The sequence below is a fragment of the Tamandua tetradactyla genome, chromosome 6, assembly GCF_023851605.1.
Source record: "Tamandua tetradactyla isolate mTamTet1 chromosome 6, mTamTet1.pri, whole genome shotgun sequence".
In the NCBI taxonomy this organism is placed as follows: domain Eukaryota; kingdom Metazoa; phylum Chordata; class Mammalia; order Pilosa; family Myrmecophagidae; genus Tamandua; species Tamandua tetradactyla.
Window position 1 is genome coordinate 14,585,988 of NC_135332.1, and position 20,903 is coordinate 14,606,890.

General features: G+C 44.5%; 1 long non-coding RNA gene across 1 annotated transcript in view; it reads right to left on the reverse strand.

Annotated features, from left to right (window-relative positions):
• LOC143685815 (uncharacterized) overlaps positions 1 to 3,106 on the reverse strand; it is a 77,931-nt gene extending 74,825 nt beyond the window's left edge. Inside the window, exon 1 of the long non-coding RNA XR_013176755.1 lies at positions 2,948 to 3,106. This is a non-coding gene — a long non-coding RNA (uncharacterized LOC143685815). The remainder of the gene's footprint in view (positions 1 to 2,947) is intronic.
• Between the last annotated feature and the right edge of the window lie 17,797 nt (positions 3,107 to 20,903).

A 20,903-nucleotide genomic window follows, 5' to 3' on the forward strand; every position in this document is an offset into this window, starting at 1 on the left:
CATAAAACAGTTAGAGGAAAATGTAGGGAGATATCTTATGAAACTTACGATTGGAGGCGGTTTTATGGACCTTAAACCTAAAGCAAGAGCACTGAAGAAAGAAAGAAAGAAATGGGAGCTCCTCAAAATTAAATACTTTTGTGCATCAAAGAACTTCATCAAGAAAGTAGAAAGACAGCCTACACAATGGGAGACAATATTTGGAAACGACATATCACATAAAGGTCTAGTATCCAGAATCTATAAAGAGATTGTTCAACTCAACAACAAAAAGACAGCCAACCCAATTACAAAATGGGAAAAAGACTTGAACAGACACCTCTCAGAAGAGGAAATACAAATGGCCAAAAGGCACATGAAGAGATGCTCAGTGTCCCTGGCCATTAGAGAAATGCAAATCAAAACCACAATGAGATATCATCTCACACCCACCAGAATGGCCATTATCAACAACACAGAAAATGACAAGTGCTGGAGAGGATGCGGAGAAAGAGGCACACTTATTCACTGTTGGTGGGAATGTCAAATGGTGCAACCACTGTGGAAGGCAGTTTGGCGGTTCCTCAAAAAGCTGAATATAGAATTGCCATACGACCCAGCAATACCATTGCTAGGTATCTACTCAAAGGACTTAAGGGCAAAGACACAAACAGACATTTGCACACCAATGTTTATAGCAGCATTATTTACAATTGCAAAGAGATGGAAACAGCCAAAATGTCCATCAATAGACGAGTGGCTAAACAAACTGTGGTATACACATACGATGGAACATTATGCAGCTTTAAGACAGAATAAACTTATGAAGCATGTAATAACATGGATGGACCTAGAGAACATTATGCTGAGTGAGTCTAGCCAAAAACTAAAGGACAAATACTGTATGGTCCCACTGATGTGAACCGACATTCGAGAAAAAACTTGGAATATGTCATTGGTAACAGAGACCAGCAGGAGTTAGAAACAGGGTAAGATCATGGGTAATTGGAGCTGAAGGGATACAGACTGTGCAACAGGACTAGATACAAAAACTCAAAAATGGACAGCACAATAATACCTAATTGTAATGTAATTATGTTAAAACACTGAATGAAGCTGCATCTGAGCTATAGTTTTTTTGTTTGTTTGTTTGTTTGTCTTATGTTTTTTTTCCTTTTCCTTTTCTTTTTTTTATTATTATTATTATTTTTATTTTTTTCTCTATATTAACATTCTATATCTTTTTCTGTTGTTTTGCTAGTTCTTTTCCTAAATCGATGCAAATGTACTAAGAAATGATGATCATACATCTATGTGATGATGTTAAGAATTACTGATTGCATATGTAGAATGGAATGATTTCTAAATGTTGTGTTAATTTCTTTTTTTCTTTAATTAATAAAAAAAATTGTAAAAAAAATAAATAAATAAAATAACAGGTGTGCATTCTACTTTCCTGGCTAGAAAGTTGACTGACACAGGTAGACAATTGCAACTTTTTCATTAGGTCTGCTATACAACCGACTGGAACTTTTAAAACTCTGCACGTGTATTACTTTCTTATTTAGTCTGTCAAAATTCTGCCACATAACTGTTAAAAGGGTCAGCTATGGAGTGCTACAGGATCATCAATCACGAGAACTTCATCTGCACCGGGTTGATCATGAAGGGCTTCCTGGAGGAAATGCCATCTAAGCTGAATTTGAATCATTAATTGGCATTAAGTAAGCAGAGTTTGGGATAATGAGGCAGGTGCAGAGAATAAACAGCAAGTGCAAAGGGAAGGAGGCAACAGGCCTTGTTTTATGTTCAAGGAAGAATTTGGCTGAAGCATCAAGTGTGTCAAGACAGGAGACTTGGAGGGGTGAGGGGAGGCCAGATCTCAAAGCTTTCTGTTAAGGGTGAGGAGGTGGGACAGCGCAGGGGCCGCCCCAGCCCGGCTGGCTCCCTCCCTGGAGGGGTGAGGAGGTGGGACATTTTAATGGGATCACTAAAGAGTTTTCAGGAGGGGGGCAGCAGGCACTCCTGGTGTCCTTGGGCTGACCTTGGGCTCACTGGCCCTCCCTCTCAGCCAAGTCGTGTCTTGCCCAGGCACATGACCAAATTCCAACTCTCTTTTTCTTCCCCAGGCGCCTCCAAACATACGCACGTCTGGTCTCTCCCTCCGAAACCTTGTTAGGGCACTAGTTAGTGCGATAAACTAATTCACAGTGAAGTGTGAGCAAACGAAAATGGTTTATCCCTCCTCGGGGTATTTTCATTTTAATGGAGACTCAGTTGACAAATATTTACTGAATGGTCTATTACATGCAAGGAACTATGTAAAACTCCCAGGGGGGAGTCATGGTTTGACCTAAATAAATCAGTCTCTAATGACAGAACGCCAGGCCCCCAGGGGAAGCAGTGCAGCAGCTGATAACCTTTCTTATCTCTGGTGAACCCACAGAAGTGTCTGTCTCTGGCTCCCACCCCAGTGGAGGTGGGCTGGGCTGTGGCCTGTGAACTCTGCAGCCCTGAGGGGGTGACCCCGCTTTTGTCCCCGCACTGCAGCACTGTATTGGGGGGTTCAGGAGCCAATCCCTGCCTGTTTGGGGATCCCTACACCTCCCCCATGGGAGGCCAGGAGCTACTGGAGAGCTCGTCCTCCAGTCCTCCTCCCCCAGTCTCAGCGACCTGGACTCCAGCTCCCCTGGGCGCCTGGCCCTGGGCAAGGGAGGGCCGACGTGCAGCCGGGACGCGGGAAGCGGGGACTCAGAGGCGGAACCCCAGCAGCCCCGAGCGTTTCACCGCAGCGCGGGGCCCGCCCCATCCCGGCTGGCTCCCTGCTCTCTCCAGCAAGACCCGGGAGGGCGGGGAGGGAGGCCGGACCCACAGGCCTTCCCAGCGCGGTGCCTCCGCGTCGCCCCTCCCACCCCTCCCAAGCTTGACTCACCTGTACCACCCGCCCCTCCCGCACCTTGGCACTCACCTGTGCTGGGCACCTGGGAGGTCCTGGAGAAAGTGGGGGCGTGTGGGGAAGAGGGGTCAGAACCCTTGGATCCTTCTTCGGGGGCAGAGCCTTACCTGTGACTTCGCTCTGCCCCTGACCCCGTTGTGCCCATCCAGAGAATGGGCCCCTCCCGGGCGCTTGCGCTCCCCTGACGGGCTGGGGCGACCCCTCCCTCTCGCGGCCCGACTCCCACCTCTCATCCCCTGAGAAACAGCGGCATCTAGTGGTCGCCTGGCGGACCTGCAGCGCGACCTCCCCCTTGCAAGGACAGATGGCAGATGAGAAAGGTATAGAAACAGCCCCAGCCGTGTGCTCCCTCCCCCAGTGCAGCCCAGGCGCAGTCAGGGCTGTGGGAACGGCCGTGTGTGCCTGGTCCTGCTGACCGTGGCCCGGAAGCTCACTCCTTCACAAGGGGAGCAAGATTGCAGCTAGACACAGGCCACGGATAAAACGACGCCACGAATAATCCACAAAATGAGTCATTGCAATCCCAAATTCCAGAAGCTACTCAGGCCCGGACCCCATCCCCACTGCCACCGCAGGGAGAGCCACAGACGGTAAGATGTGTGGTGGCAGTTTTCTGTCGCAGCGGCCACCTATCACTCATCAGCCGGCCACTCCATAATGTGGTCACAGATGCTTATTCAGCAGTCCCAGGTTCCCGGGGTTGTACCAGGCAGTGGCAGCGTGTGTGCGTGTGTGTGTGTGTGTGTGTGTGTGTGTGTGTGTGTGTGTGTGTGCTCGCAGGCCAATGGCAGGGGCAGTGTGGGCGTGGAGGGCACACAGCGTAAATCACTGGGAAAACATAAGCCAGAGAACCATAAAATAATCTAAATTCGCTTATTCAACAAATTCTTCCCAGGTATCCTCTGTGCACCAAGCTGATGGAGCTGGCCTGCAGCCCCCCACCCCCAACCAGGGCTGCTGAGAATTCACCCCCACCCATCACCTGCTGCTCAGCACTATCCTCTAATTCACCTACTTTTCATGTAGTAAAGATAATTTCACCATTGTCGCTCATCTCTGCATCCTCAGTATTTTGCACACAGGAGGTATCTAATATTGCCTATTACACCATTAATCCAGTTCTACCCCTTCCCGAAGCAGGAATCCCTTGTCCTAAAGACACTGAGGGTTGCTCCCCAGCCCCTCCTGCTGCAGACAGTACCCCAGCACTGCGGCGGCCCTTATGTTCCTCAGAGCTCAGCTGCAAGTGACAGAAATGTAACTTGGAGCATCTTGAGCCGATAAGGGGGCTATTGGTGCCCATCATCGTGCAGGGAAAGGGGGCAGCTGGGCAGGACTGGACCCCAGGACAACTGCCTCAGGTTTTTCATCCTCTCTCTTTCTTAACCACCCCATTGCCCTCCCACTCTCAGATTTTGCTTCTCTCTGTTACTGGCCTCGCTTGACCTCCCACATCTTGGCTTCCTTCAGATAAAAAGGGGAGAGGAGGGGATGGCTGCAGGCCCCTCCAATCTCACGTGGAGCCCAGAGGGCCCTGTCCCCTCTCCTGCTCAGGATCTCTGAATCCCACATTGGACTCTGACGGCCAGCTCGGCTCCCCGGCCCTGCCTCGGACCCTGGAGACAGGCACTGGTGCAGCCCGGGGCCCACGCAGTGCCCCGCGACGGCCCATCCTCCAGAACCATCTGCAGCGAAGGAGGCGCCGGTGCCCGGAGCGGGAGGAGAGCTGTCGGCAGGGGCTGGGCTCTGGCTGGAGACCCGGCTGGGAAAGCGCCTAGTAAGGAGCCACAGGTACCCCGCATAGACATTTCTACTGCTGGAGCCACAGGGTTGAGCCAACTCCCTGCTGTCAAGGGCCCTGTGGACAGCGGGACCGGCAGAGAGGGGACCCTGAGATTCGCTAGTCTAGTGCCCCTCCCCAGTCGCCACAACCACTGAGACCCAGGGACACTCGGCAGCTGTCACGCGTTCAGACAGGTCAAAGGATTTCTGAAAAAAGGGAAGAATCCTTCAGTAAAACTGATAAATGACCTGTTCCCTTTTTTAAAAACCTGATTAATTAGCAAAAACAGGAGTGTTTGGTAGTCACTGCAGAGAACACTGGAGTGTTCAGGAAGCTTCCGGGCGACGGGTAAAGCACTGGGCTCAACATTGCTGTTCGGGGACCTGAGATCCAAGCTGGGCCGAGAGGACATAAGATGTCCTACAGAGTCTTCATTCTCCTCATTTAATTTAATTGTTAAGAAATTAGAAAGTGCCTTCTAGACTTCTCTTCTCCAGCCTGGAACTCCCCATTCCTTTGAAGTATTTTTGTTTCCTTGATATGTTTCTGGAACCTTCACCGTTAGCACTGGTTAGCCATGTCTGCACGTCCCTCCAGCCGCCTGTCCTTCCGGCTCTGCCCTGCCAGGTGGCCTGGGCCCAGAACAGGGCGGCACCGGAAGCCGGAGGAGAGGAGCACGCATGAGCCGGGGAGGTGCTCTTTCAGCAGCCCCCTCTGCACTGATACAGCTGCAAGCCCCCTCCAAGAGCGCAGCCCTCCCAGGCCCCTGGTAAATAGAAATCTGGAGCCATTGGCCAGGAGCAGCATCTCTGGGCCGGCAGGTGGCTCGGCAGCCTGATTCAGGACCTGTAATCTGCTTCCAGCCCCCACTTCCCGGGCTTTGATGTTCTGGCTCCCGCTTCCCACCCGGGGCAGCCCCTTGGAGCTGTCGTCTCTTCTCCTTGCTCGCAGCCTCGACAAAACCCAGGCTGATTTTCAGGCAATTTGGGGGCCTTCCTGGGAAACCCTTTGAAGCCTCTTCAAAGCCAGCTGCATTGTGAGCAGTCACCAATGGCACAAAGGCCCACACCCTGGGCCACCTCCAATTACCAAGCCACATGAGCAGCCACGGTAACCCGGCCATTCCAAAGCAGGGCTCGGGACCCCGGCATGCAGCCAGACCCCTGGGGACACAGCTGAGAGGCCACTGCTGCAGAGAAGCACATCCGTGGACCATTATTAGCCCAGCAGCCAGCACGGTGCTCCCATCTGCAGATCCCATCGGTCCTCCAGAAACTGGAAAGAGGAGAAGGGAGGCACCTCGTCAGGGAACTTCTTCCAAAGAACAAGCTTCAGAAAGAACTGGTCCCTAAGAGTTCCCTTCTGCAACCAAGCTGGAGTTTGTGGCCAAGAAAGCAGATGCCACCCATCTGAGTATGTATTAATTAGTTGGGAGACCGCATGCAGCCTGCCGCTGAGCAAGACGCTGTGGGAGATACAGAAGATGTACAAAGAGGCACCTCTCTCACCCTCCCCAGCTTCTCCCCTGTAAGCGCTAGGTCCTGGGCTGCTGAGTCCCCCCCTCCCTGAGCCAGCTGGGGCAAGGCTCAGTGGTTCAGCCCTGGCCTGGAGAAGGCTGGCGCTCTCCCTGGCTGCTCACCCAGGGCCTCCCGCCTCGTGTCTCCGCCTCATTCCCCCAGATCCTTACTTAAGATGATACAAATGCTCCTTCTCCATTAGCAGGAAAATTTAAACAGATGCCCACAGCGTGAGAGCCCAAACCTCCCACCCACCTACTCAGCCACCCTGCTCCCACGCCGCCTCCCGGGGGCTGCAAAGTCTGGGTGGGCTTCGGGGCCAACTGGGGCAGGCCACGGCTGCCAGGAGGGCCAGCGCTGCCCGTGCCCTGCTGGGCCCTGAAGACCCCGAGGCTCCTCCCCACCCTCTGGCCCTTGGCTTCAGAGCACAGGGTGGAATCTCATCAACAAGAAATTTGAAGCCATTAAAATACAATAAAAGAGAAATTAAATGTAATCGCTCTGTAAATTATAACTAATTGAAACATCAATTGTAATTTTTACGAACTGCATTTGGAGTGAGTGATGCCGCGAGTCAGGAAATGAAAGTTAAATGACGGTGGAGACATCCTGGAATGCCCTCAGTCCTCCAGCCCTCTCCTCCTTCCCTTCCAGAAACTTCTGCTCCTTCCCACCCCTTCACCCATTCACCCATCTATCCCCCATGTTGTTTGCACCTGCTGGCAAGGGCTGAGGGGGAGGCACCTTCTCTGCCTGGCCTCTGCAAGCCCTCCTGTTTCCCTGCAGCCCCAAGACCCCAAGGTCTCCTGGGCCTCTCCTGGATCCCACATTTGGTCCAGATCCCACTCAGTATGCTGCCCCAGTGGCCAGCCCTCAGCCGGGAAGCAGCAGGAGGAGTTGGATTCTCCCAGAGCGTGGCTGGTTTCAGCCACATAACAGTCGACTCATGCACGAGTCTGAAAGCACTGTAGGTCATCTGGGTCATCCCCCTGTCTCCAGCCCAGCTTGAGCAGGGCGCTCTAGGGCCTGGGCCCGGGTGTCAGGCACCAACACCAGCTTCCCTCCCCTGGCCAGGACACTGCAGGGGACCCCCAGCTGGGCCAGGTGGCTCTGGCTCCCTCTTTGCCTCTGCAGGCTTCGTTCCCCGCCCGAAGCACTGGTTCTCCCTCTAGGCCAGGGAGGGCACAGCGGGTGCGGGGCTAAGAATTCCCACTCTGGAGGCAAACTGACCGGCATGAGAGGCTGGGCTCCACCACGAGGTAGCCCGTGGGGTTCCAGGAGGACTCAGTTTCCTCGACAATAACTTAGAGCCAATATCAGCACCCATTCAAGAATTTTGGGGGTACCTAGTGACAGCACTCATAAAGCTCTTAGCATAGAGCCAAGCACGGAGTGGGCCCCATTAAATACTAGCAATTCTTGTCCTTACCTCACTACTTCTTATGGTCGCTTTTTATCCTGGTTTTGTCCACAGTCCAGTGGACACCGGGGGCCTGGCCCTGCCTCTCCCCCTTCCTTCTCCAGCTGCCCTGGTGCAGCTCAGTCCCAAGGCCCTGGCTGGTGCTGCCCACGGTTTCTCACAGGCTGCATCTGGATTCCTGCAGACCCCAGGGGAACCCCTGCAAGGCAGAGAGATAGACTGCGTCTCAGCTCCGGCTGGCAGGACAGGCTGGGTCCCGGCCTTGTGTCTGGAGATGGGGACCCAGCCTCTAGGATGGGGGACTCCTCACCTAATGGAAGGAGAGTCAAGGTAAGGCGGCCAGTCCACCCCTTCCTTCTAAAATAGAACTTCTTACAAGTTCTGTTTGGAGGTGTTTAGACACAGGCTTCTGGAGTTGGCATGACGCCCCAGTGGCCCATCTCTCGTGGGCTGATGGCTGTGCAGAACACTTGGCGGGTGGAATGGGGGCCCAGAACTCCTGCCTTCCTCACCCACAGAATGGACTGTCCATCCTCCTTGGCCAGAACTGGATCCTTGTGTGAAAGGGCAACTAGCCCAATGCTTCCGAGTACCTGCAGGACGGGCCAGGTTTTTTTTAAGTTTTCAGTCTGTAGCAGATCAATACAGTATTTTAAATTAAGATATAATTCATGTACTATGAAAACTATGGCTCTTAGCATATTTACAACATTGTGCTCCACTAATTCCAGAACATTCTTATCACCCCAAAAGGAAACCCTGTCCCCATCAGCAGTCTCGCCCCCTTCTTCCCACCCCTAAGGGTTGCCCTGGTAACCACTAATCTACTTTCTGTCTCTACAGTTCTGCCTTTTCTGGGCATTTCATGTAAAGGGAATCCTACAGTGTGTGACCTTTTTGTCCGGCTTCTTTCACTCAGCGATGATTTCGAAATTCAGCCATATCATTGTGAACATCAGAGCTTCACTCCTTTTATGGCTGAATAATATTCCATTGGATAATAGACCGCATTTTGTTTATCCATTCATCCATTAATGGACATTTGGGCTATTTCCACTTTGGGCTGCTATGAATATTGCTGTACATGAAAATTCAAATGCAAGTGGTTGTCTGAACATGTTTTCAATTCTCTTGGGCACATACCTAGGAGCGGAATTGCTGGTCTCTGGGATAACACTATGTTTAACTTTTTTAGGAACTGCCAGGCTCCAAAGTGGCTGTGCCATTATGCTTTTTTATCTTTTAAGCTTCTTTGCACCTCTGTGCATTTTTAAATGGTTTTTATTGTGAACTATAACATATATATATATATAAAAAAGAAAGGAAATAATAATTTTCAAGGTACACTTCAACAAGGAGTTACAGAATGCAGTTTAGAGTTTGTTGTGTGTTATAGTTCCACTACTTCAGATTTTTCCCTCCAGCTTCTCCAAAACACTGGAGGCCAAAAGAAATATCAATAGAGTGATTCAGCAGTCACCCTCCTCTGTTAAATCCTATTTTCTCTGTTATAATTCCTTCTTCTCTTTCAGTCCTTCTCCCAATCCACAGGGATCGTTAGGCAATTCCTATTCTGACTTTTTCATTTTGAGAAGGTGTGTCGACACTAAAGGATAGGAAGATGGAATTTGTTGATGATCTTGGAGAGTCTGGTCCCTCCAGGTTTCAGTATTTATCTGGCATAAGAACCCTCTAGAAATTATAGGTTCCAGGAAAGTAAACTTAGTGCATGAAACTTTTATATATCTCAGCTCAAGCCCTAGGTGTTTTAAGAGTTAGCAGAAGGGATGTTGGTTGGGGTTTAGCAAACTATGGCAATTAGCACTGTCTAACTGAAGCTTGTGTAAGAGCAGACTCTAGAATAGCCTTTTGACTCTGTTTGATCCCTCTTAGCCACTGATGCCTCATTTCATTACACTTCTTTTCCCCCTTGTGGTCAGGAAGGCATCTTCAATCCCACAATGCCAAACCAGACTCATTCCTGGGAGTCGTGCCCCACATTGTCAGGGAAACTCTTATCCCTGAATTTCATGCCCCACATAGAGGGGAGGGTAATGATTTTCCTTGCAGAGTGGGACTTAGAGAGAAAGGGGCCACATCTGAGCAACAGAAAAGGTTTCCTGGAATCAACTCTTAGGCCTCGTTATAGGTGGTCTTAACGTCTCCACTTCAAGAATAAGTTTCCTAAGGGACAGCAAGAAAATCAAGGGTTTGGCCTATTTTCTTGGGAATCCCCAGTGGTTGAGAGGGTACTTGGGCTTTTCCAGGTGGGAAAGTTCAATAGTTCAATTTGTTTTTTACTTCAGACCCTTAAGGGACTCTACCAATACTCCTCAATCATCAGCAGAACAGTCTGAGATGTTCCGGGTATCACATTGAGCTATGCAGACCCCAAGGCCTCGTTCCTGCTCTGGACTCCTGGAGCTTGGGCTGTTTAAAGGAGCCATTTCGACAGGTTGTGTTAGATTGTGCATGATGGAAAATTAAGATTCTAGGCACAATAAACCTCTCGTGCAGTAGGTGAAAGTCTAGAGTACAGACACTATCATCTTTTACCCTGTGTTCTGATTTACCTTAGACCCAGCCAGATTGGCTTTGTTTTTTATCTCTAATTAAGGCCTGATCTCTTTTTTGGTTACCTTAACTGTTATTATACACAGCTATGCTAACTTTCAGGGCTGCCGCACTCCATTTCTGGGTCTTAGATGTCACAGAGTTACTCAAAATTCCAGGGATATATCAGCTGATACACATATAGCTCAGGGTCTCAGAATCTAGACGTACGTTTACAACATCAGACTAAGTGTGGCTGCCATAAGGGTTTACAACCTAGGCTCCATTTTTCCATAAGCATTTTCTGAAAGAGACCTTTGCATATTTGCTCTTTTGTTTCTGGCTTATTTTGCACAACACATTGCCTCCAAGGTTTATTCAGTTTGTTCTGTGCCTCTCAACATCTTTCCTTTTTGCAGCCGCACCATATTACCTTGTGCAGTCACTGCACTCTTCAGCTCCATCCATCCACTGGGCGTCATAGATAATATCCCAAATAAACAAACCATGCCTTACAGTGTCCTCACTTAGCCGTAAAATCAACACTCTCAATTTTAGACAATTTTCATTGATCCATAGAGACAAAGAACTGACAAATACAGGATCACCAAATAGCAAATCAAAACTAGCTCTTATCTCTTGCCCCTCTCCAATAATTAGTTGCCCCTGTTAATGCTGCGGTACTGCTGATGTCTTCCTGTCAACTGCTGGCCATAGCATGCCTCTTAATCCCCCCCTCCATACCCTTTTACTATTGACTCTTTATCCAATATCAAACCTTTGAAATAGTTCATGTGAGGATTTATTTATAATTGTGGGTTTGATCAGTGCAGTACATGGCACTGTACACCCCCTTTCAATAATATTCACCTTCAATACGGCGATGTTACTTACAACCCCACAAATCAGCTACCATCACTCCTATCTGTTCCCTTGCATTTAGGTTCAGCCTCATTGGGTAGACTTTCCCCGTCTCTAGCTTCTGTGAGCCTGTAGGTCTACTGCATTCCACAATGTAACCTCTGAGATTGCCTTTACCAGAGTCATAATAGTGAAATTATACAATATCTGTCCTTTTGTGTCTGACTTATTTCACTCAGTATTATGTCCTGAAGTTTCATCCACGTTGTTATATGCTTCGGGATCTTATTTCACTTAGTGTTGCATAATATTCTATCGTATGTATGCACCACTTTTTGTTTATCCATTCCTCTGTGGATGGATACTTGGATTGGTTCCATCTTTGGGCAATTGTGAATAGTGCCGCTATGAACATCGGTGTGCAAATGTCTGTTCATGTCACTGCCCTCAGCTCTTCTGGGCATATACTGAGTATTGGTATTGCTGGATCATAGGGCCACTTGATATTTAATTTTCTAAGGAAATGTCAAACTGTTTTCCACAGCAGCGGCACCACTATACATTCCCAACAATAGTAAGTGTTCTAATTTCTCCACATCCTCTCCAACATTCTTAGTTTTCTCTTTGTTTAATAGCAGCCATTCTTATAGGTGTGAGGTGATATATCATTGTCATTTTGATTTGCATTTCCTTTACAGCTAATGAAATGAGCATCGCTTCGTGTGCTTTTAGCCATTTGTATTTACTCTTTGGAAAAGTGTCTATTCATATCCTCTGCCCATTTTAAAATTGGGTTGTTTGTTCTTTTGTTGTTGAGTTATGTAATTTCTTTCTGTGTACGGGATATCAAGCCTTTACCTGGATTGTGGTTTCCAAATATTTTCTCTCATTGAGTTGGCTGCCTCTTCACCTTTTAGACAAAATCCTTTGAGGCACAGAAGCTTTGTATTTTAAGGAGTTCCCATTTATCTATTTTTTCTTTCACTGCTTTGTGCTTTAAGTGTTAAGTTGAAGAAGCTGCCTTCTATTTAGATCTTGAAGATGTTTCCCTATATTTTCTTCCAGAAGTTTTATAGTACTGACTCTTTACATTTAGGTCTTTGAATGATTTTGAATTAATTTTTATGTGGGGTGTGAGGTAGGAGTCCTCTTTTTTTTTTTTTTTTTGGTGGGGGGAGCTATTGATATCCAATTCTCCCATGCCCATTTATTGAAGAGACTGTTCTGTCCCAGTTCAGTGGATTTAGGTACCTTATCAAAGATCAATTGACCATAAATTTGGTGGTCTATCTCCCCACTCTCGATTTGATTCCATTGGTCAATACTTCTATCACTGTGCCAGAACCACGCTGTTTTGACCACTATGGCTTTACAGAAGTATTAATCCTCCCACTTTGCTCTTCTTTTTTTAGGATATCTTTAGCTATTCAGGGTCTCTTTCCCTTCCAAATTAATTTGATAATTAGTTTTTCCAAGTCTTCAAAGTAGATTGTTGGTATTCTGATTGTATTGCATTTAATCTGTAGATCAATTTGGGTAGAATTGACATCCCAATGACATTCAAACCTTCCTGTCCATGAGCACAGAATGTCTCTCCATCTATTTAGGTAATTTTTAAATTTCTTTATCAATGTTTTGTAGTTTTTTGTGCGCAAGTCCTTGACATCCCTGCTTAAGCTTTTTCCTTGATACCTGACTCTTTTGGCTGCCATTTTGAATGGAATTTTTTCCATAACTATCTCCTCAGATGGGTCATTGCTTGTGTATTACTAATTTTTGTACATTAATCTTGTAGCCTGCCACTTTGCTGAATTTGTTTATTAGTTCAAGTAACTTTGTCATAGATTTCTCAGGGTTTTCCAAGTACAGGATCATGTTATCTGCAAATAATGAAAATTGCACTTCTTCCTTTCCTATTTGGATGCATTTTATTGTCTTCTCCTGCCTTATCACTGTAGCTAGAACTTGTAGTTCCATGTTCAATAATAGTGATGAGAATGGGCATTCTTGTCTCATTTCTGATCTTAAGGGGAATGCTTTCAATCTCTTACTGCTAAGTATGGTACTGGCTATGGGTTTTTCATTTATGCCTTTTATGTACTGAGGAAGTTTCCTTCGATTCCTACCTTTTGAAATGTTTTTATCTGGAAAGGATGCTGAATGTTATTGAATGCTTTTTCAGCATCAGTTGATATGATCATGAGATATTTTCCTTTCAATTTGCTAATGTGCTGTATTACATTGATTGGCACTCCTGTGTTGAATCACCCTTGCATTCCCAGTAAACCCCACTTGGTTGTGATGTATAATTCTTTTAATGTATGATTGGATTCAATTTGCTAGTATTTTGTTGAGATTTTTTTGCATTTATGTTCATTAGGGAGATTGGTCTATAGTTTTCCTTTCTTGTATCCTCTTTATCCAGTTTTGGCATTAGAGTGATGTTAGATTCATGAATTGAATTAGGTAATGTTTTAGTTTGCAAGCTGCTGGAATGCAATATACCAGAACTGAAACAGCTTTTAAAAAGGGGAATTTAATAAGTTACAAGTTTATAGTACTAAGCCTATAAAAATGTCCAAACTAAGGCATCCAGGCAAAGATACCTTAATTCAAGGAAGGTTGATGGGTCTAGAATCCCTCTGTCAGCTGGATAGTTACATACTGGCATCTTCTGGTCCCTTGCTCCTGGGCTCCTTTGCCTTCAGCCTCTGTTCCTATGGGGGTTCCTCACTTTGTTTCTCTGGGCTGGCTTCCATCTCTTGGCTTCCTGTGGCTCTCTCCAGGTACCAGCTTTCTTAATATCTCATGGCAACATCTTCTGGGCTCCACGCATCTCCAAACATCCATGTCTCTGTTCTCCAAGTGTTGGCATCTGTGTCAGTTCTCTCTGTCAGCTCTCTCCAAAATGTTTCCTCTTTTTAAGGATTCCAGTAAACTAATCAAGACCCACCCTGAATGGGTGGAGTCACATCCCCATCTAATCAAAGGCCACACCTACAATGGGCCACACCACACTTCTGTGGGGATAATCTAATCAAGATTTTGCAACTGCAGTGTTGGATCAGAATTAGAAGAAATGGCTGCCTCCATAAGATTGAATCAAGATTAAAACATGGATTTTCTGGGGTTCGTAATACTTTCAAACAGCAACAGGCAGCATTTTTTCCCTCAATTTTTCAGAAGGGTTGGAGCAGGATTATTATTAGTTCTTTTTGGAACATTTGATAAAATTCCCCTGTGAAGCCATGTGGTCCTGGGCTTTTTTTTTTTTTTTTTTGTAGGAAGATTTTTGATGACAGATTGGATTTCTTTACTTGTAATTGATTTGTTGAGATCTATTTCTTCTCAAATCTGTATAGGCAGTTCATGTGTTTCTAGAAATTTGTTTATTTCATCTAAGTTGTCTAGCTTGTTGGCAAATAGTTGTTCATAATTTTCTCTTAGGATTTTAAAAATTTATTCAGGATCCATGGTAATGACACCCTCTCTCATTTCTGATTTTGTTTATTTGTGTCCTCTCTCTTTTTTCTTTTGTCTGTCCTTTGGACCTAAGGGTCCTTTGATTTTATTGACTTTCTCAAAGAACCAGCTTTTGATTTGTTGATTCTTTCTATTTTTTATTTTGTTTGCTGGTTCATTCATTTCTGCCTTAATCTTTGTTATCTCTTTTCCTTTCTTTACTTTGAGGTTAGTTTTCTGTTCTTTCTCTAATTTATCCAGGTGAGCAGTTAAGTTCTCAATTTTTTGGCATTCTTATTTTTTAATATAGGCATTTAGGGCAATAAATTTTCCTGTCAGCACTGCCTTTGCTGCATCCCATAAATTCTGATATGTTGTATTCTCATTAGTCATCTCCAGATATTTACCTATTTCTCTAGCAATCTCTTCTTTGACCTACTGATTATTTAAGAATGTGTTGTTTAATCTCCATATATTTGTGAAAGCTCTGGTTCTTTGGTGATTATTAATTTCCAGTTTCATTCTGTTGTGGTTGGAGAAAGTGCTTTGGATAATTTCAATCTTATTAAATTCATAAAAACTTATTTTGGGCTAAAAGGCACATGAAAATATGTTCAACTTCTCTGGCTATTAGGGAAATGCAAATCAAAACCACAATGAGATACCATCTCATACCCACCAAATGACCATTATCAATAAAACAGAAAACGATAAGTGCTGGAGAGGATGTGGAGAAAGAGACACACTTATCCACTGTTGGTTGGAATGTCAAATAGTACAACCACTATGGAAGGCAGTTTGAAGGTTCCTCAGGAAGCTAAGTATAGAATTGCCATATGATTCCTCAATATCATTGCTAGGTATGTACTCAGAGGACATGAGGGCAAGGACGCAAACAGATATTTGCACACCAATGTTTACAGCAGCATTATTTACAATTGCCAAGAGATGGAAACAGCCCAAATGTCCATCAACAGACAAGTGACTAAACAAGCTGTGGTATATACATATGATGGAATATTATGCAGCTGTAAGACAGACTAAAGTTATGAAGTATGTAACAACATGGATGGATCTTGAGGACATTATGGTGAGTGAGATTAGCCAGAAACGAAAGGGCAAATACTGTATGGTCTCACTGATATGAACTAACATTAATGAATGAACTTGGAGAAGTTCAGTTAAGGACAGAGGTCATCAGGAGATAGAAATAGGATAGATATTGGGTAATTGGAATGAAAGGATACAGGTTGTGCAACAGAACTGATTTTAAAAATTCAGAAATGGATAGCACAATACTACCTAACTGTAGTACAATAATGTAAGTATACTGAATGAAGCTGAATGTGAGAATGATAGAGGGAGGAGGGCTGGGGGCACATATGAAACCGGAAGGAAAGATAGATGATAAAGACTGAGATAGCATAATCTAGGAATGCCTAGAGTGTATAATGATAGTGACTAAATGTACAAATTTAAAAATGTTTTTGCATAAGAAAGAACAAAGGAATGTCAATACTGCAGGGTTGTTGAAAATAGATGGTAATTCATATTTTAAAACTTTAGCTTACGTGTGGATAAAGCGAATAAATGTTTATTTGCTACAAAATTTATATTTTGACTAGTGCATTTTCTAATATAACTTATGTGGACAGTTTAATTGAACACCATAAGTACATGGAACCTTGAGTAGAGCATGAGATTTTGTAGGTTTGTCCAGAGTGTTGCCCGATAAATCCCAGAGTGATTTAAACAGTGAATAAAAAAGTATTTGCAAAGTCCCCTTGGGGGAATGGCGAGAAAGGGGGAAAATTCAACTTCCCCATGTGGTGAATTCCTGATATTGTCACAAAAAGTGGGGACAACCAAAGCAATAGGTCAAGCCCTCAATCTTGGGGTTTGTTCATATGAAACTTACCCCCACAAAGGATAGACTAAGCCTACTTAAAATTAGGCCTAAGAATCACCCCCAGAGAACCTCTTTTGTTGCTCAGATGTGGCTTCTCTCTCTCTCAGCCAACACAACAAGCAAACTCACTGCCCTCCCCCCGCTCACATGGACCATGACTCCCAGGGGAGTAAATCTTCCTGGCACCATGGGACAGAAATCCTAGAATGACCTGGGACTCAGCATCAAAGGATTGAGAAAACCTTCTCGACCAAAAGGGGGAAGAGCGAAATGAGACAAAATAAAGTGTCAATGGCTGAGAGGTTTCAAGCAGAATCAAGAGGTTATCCTGGAGGTTATTCTTACGCATTATATAGATATCATCTTTTTAGTTAAGGTATATTGGAGAGGCTGGAGGGAAGTGCCTAAAAATGTAAAGTTGTGTTCCAGTAGTCATGTTTCTTGAAGATGATTTGATAATGATAAAGCTTTCACAATGTGACTGTGTGATTGTGAAAGCTTTGTGTTTGATGCTCCTTTTATCTACAGTATGGACAGATGAGTAAAACTAGGGATTAAAAATAAATAAATAATGGAGGAACAAATGTTAAAATAAATTTAGTATATTGAAATGCTAGTGATCAATGAAAAGAAGTGGTAAGGGGTATAGAAAAAATAGGGGAAACAAAGGCTAAAATGTATTGGGCAGATGGAAATATTAGTAATCAAAGAGAGGGAGGGGTAAAGGGTTTGGTATGTGTGAGTTTTTTTCTTTATTCTTTTTATTTCTTTTTCTGAATTGATGCAAATGTTCTAAGAAATGATCATAGTGATGATATTGTGATATGGTAAGAATGTTCATGTTTGCATGTTATTATGTTTTAAAAAATTAAAAAAACAAAAACTTATTTTGAGTCCCAGCGTATGATCTATCCTGGAGAATATTCTTTGTGCACTAGAGAAGAACGTATATCCTGGTATTTGGGGGTGTGACAATCTATAGATGTCTATTAGTTCCAAATCATTTATCGCGTTGTTTATGTTCTTTATATCCTTGTGGATTCTGTCTGGTGGGTCTGTCTGCGGTGGATAGTGTGTAGTAGATTGCTTTTCTCATGCTGCTTTCACGAATTTCTGCTTCTGTTCAACATTTGACAGCATGATTGGTATGTGTCTTGGAGTAGGCCTATTTGGATTTATTCTATTTGGGGTTTGTTGTGCATCTTTGATTTGCATATTTATATTTTTATAAGTGTTGGGGAGCTTTCCCCGATTATATATTCAACTAATCTTCCCAGCCCTTTACTCTTCTCTTCTCCTTCTAGGACACCAATGATTCTTACATTTGGCACCTTTTGTTGTCCATCATTTCCTTAAGATCCAGTTCCATTTGTTCCATTTGTTCCATTTTTCTTGCCATTTGTTCTTTTATGTGCTCTAGTTCCATCGTGCTTTGTGATTTTCTGTTGTGTCAGAGCATTTAATTATCTTAGTAAGGTTATTTTGCAAATTTGTTTCCTTCACTCATCTAAAATTTTGTATTTACTTGGATTTGCATTGAAGGCTCCAGTTTCCACTTAGTTTGTCAGTAATTCCCCACCAAACCAAGGCCTACATTTCATGTAGGGGATACAATTCTACTTGAGGGTCTATTAAAAGCTAGGCAGAAAGAAATAAAGAAAAAACAAAGCTAGGCAGGTGTGCCAGTTTGAAAGGATTATGTACCTTAGAAAAGCCATTTTTTAATCCTGAGCCATCTTGTGCAGGCAGCTGTTTCTTCTAATCCTTATTTGGTATTGTAGGTTGGGAAATTGATTAAATTATCTCCACGGAGATGTGGTGCCCAATTGTGGGTATTGACCTTGGATTAGGTTCATCAAACCATTCCAGGTGGGTCTTGATTAGTTTGCTGGAGTCCTTTAAAAGTGGAAACATTTTGAAGAAAGATTGAGAGCCCACACAGTCAGAGACCTTTGGAGATGAAGAAGGAATACATCCGTGGTGAAGCTGCATGAAACAAAAAGCCTGGAGAGAAAGCTAGCAGATGTCTCCGTGTTGGCCATGTGCCCTTCCAGTTGGGAGAGAAACCCTGAATTCCACTGGCCTTTCTAGAGGGATGGTTCCTTAATTTGGACATTAAATAGACTTGCTTTAATTTGGATTTCACAGCTTTAGAACTGTAAACTTGCAACTTAATAAATTCCTCTTTTTAAAAGCCATTCTGTTTCTGGTATGTTGCATTCCAGCAGCTACCAAACCAGAATGGCAGGGGTGCACAGGTAGTTCAGTGGCAGAACACCCACCCACCACATGGGAGATACAGGCTTGACGGCCAGCCCATTCACCCAAAAACTAAAATGAAAAATAAACACCTTAGCAATAGTAGGCCCAGATGTCAGAAGAAGAAACTCCAAGATATATTGGAGTAAACTTAGACAGGTGCCCCTAGAAGAGAGAGAAAATTTAAACGTAAATGATAATTCAAAACTAAAAATATAAATATATATATATCCTACAACTAATTGTGGTGTTGTGCTTTGAAATTTATTGAGGAGTTTTTTTGTATATATGTTATTTTTCACAAAAAAAGAAAGAAAAAAATTATGGTAATAAAAAAATATTTAAGCCCTCTAGCCTCCTATATTCTGGAGCAGCTAGAAGGAAAAATCTGAGAGGATCGTCTGGTAGCCCATGACAAACTATGGGATCTGTCCTGTAACTATTTGTTGAAGAGTGCTGTGAAAACTATTGCTATTTTATTTCTTTGCTTTGTATATTTGTTATACTTACAATTTTAAAAGTTTAAAAAATATATGAGAAAGTATATTTTTTAAAAACCCAGGCAGCGATAGTTCTGGGTCAAGATGGCGGCTTAACAATGTGCGTGTTTTAGTTCGTCCTCCAGAACAACTGCTAAATAACCAGAAACAGTACAGAACAGCTCCTGGGGCCACGTCAGTGACCAGACACACAGCGTACCCCAGTCTGGACCAGCTGGACCGGCTGTGAGCACCCCCCCGAACTGTGAGTTCCCAAAGCTGCGGCAGCCAGTGCCCCTCCCCCACAGGCTGCTTTCCAGAGGGGAAAGGAAAGGACTTTACCAGCAGCAGAGACTGGGCACAATCAAACACCAACTGTGGAACTAATTAACTAATTCTGACTACTAAAAATAGGCCCCCAGCTTAGGTGAACCTGATCAAAGTGGAGGTTGCTCATTTTTGCCCCGGCGCCAAGGGGACAGGACTGACAGAAAAAGGGGGGAAAAAAGAAGGAAACAGAGGTTTTTGTGGCAGTGTATCTATAAAGGCTTGACTGCCTCTGGATACAGCAGCAGGACTTTTCAGGCTGCAACTGCCCCAGGCATAGGCAGAAGTGAGCTCTTTTGGGGGCTTGTCTGGAGCCTGTACCTTCCCCAGGGGAGGGGTGAAGTCCAACTCAGGTGGAATCCCTCCATCAAGGAATTCAGACACCAGGGCTTGGTAATTTGAAGCCATTAAAACCAGCCTACAACCTCTCCTCTGTCTCCACCACGCCTCCAGCAGGGTGAGTCTGCCAAAGTTAAAGGTACCGCATCATCTTATGCTGGTGGGACCTGCAGTCAGACAAGCGCCACATACTGGGCAGGATAAGAAAAACAGAGTCCAGAGACTTCACAGGAAAGTCTTTCAACCTGCTGGGTCTCACCTCAAGGAAAACCGACACAGGTGACTCTTTCCTCCTGATAGGAGGCCAGTTTGGTCTGAGAAAATATGAGTGGGGTCTATAATATCTAAGTAGACCCTCCTAAATGTGTGTGGGTGAAAGGCACCACACAAGCAGGGCAAGAAACAAGAACTGGAAAATTCTCCTCTGTTAAACAAAACTAAGCTAAAGGTCCAGATAAAGCTGAACGGAATGTCAAAGAACAGATAGACAACAAATTCATCCAGCAAGTAAACCTTAGATAAAAGAAGTGAAAGCAACCTCCAGAATAAACTAATTAAGGTAATTAAATGCCTAGATGCCAGCAAAAAATAACAAATCACACTAGGAAAATTGAAGATATGGCCCAATCAAAGGAACAAACCAACAATTCAAATGACATACAGGAGCTGAAACAATTAATTCAGAATGTACGAACAGACATGGAAAACCTCATCAAAAACCAAATCAATGAATTGAGGGAGGACATAAAGAAGGCAAGGAAAGAACAAAAAGAAGAAACTGAAAGTCTGAAAAAACAAATCACAGAACTTATGGGAATGAAAGACACAGTAGAAGAGATGAAAAAAACAATGGAAACCTACAATGGTAGATTTCGAGAGGCAGAACATAGGATTAATGAACCAGAGGACAGAACATCTGAAATCCAACAAGAAACAGAAACTATAGGGAAAAAAATGGAAAAATATGAGCAGGGACTCAGGGAATTGAAAGACAATATGAAGCACATGAATATATGTGTTGTGGGTGTCCCAGAAGGAGAAGAGAAGGGAAAAGGAGGA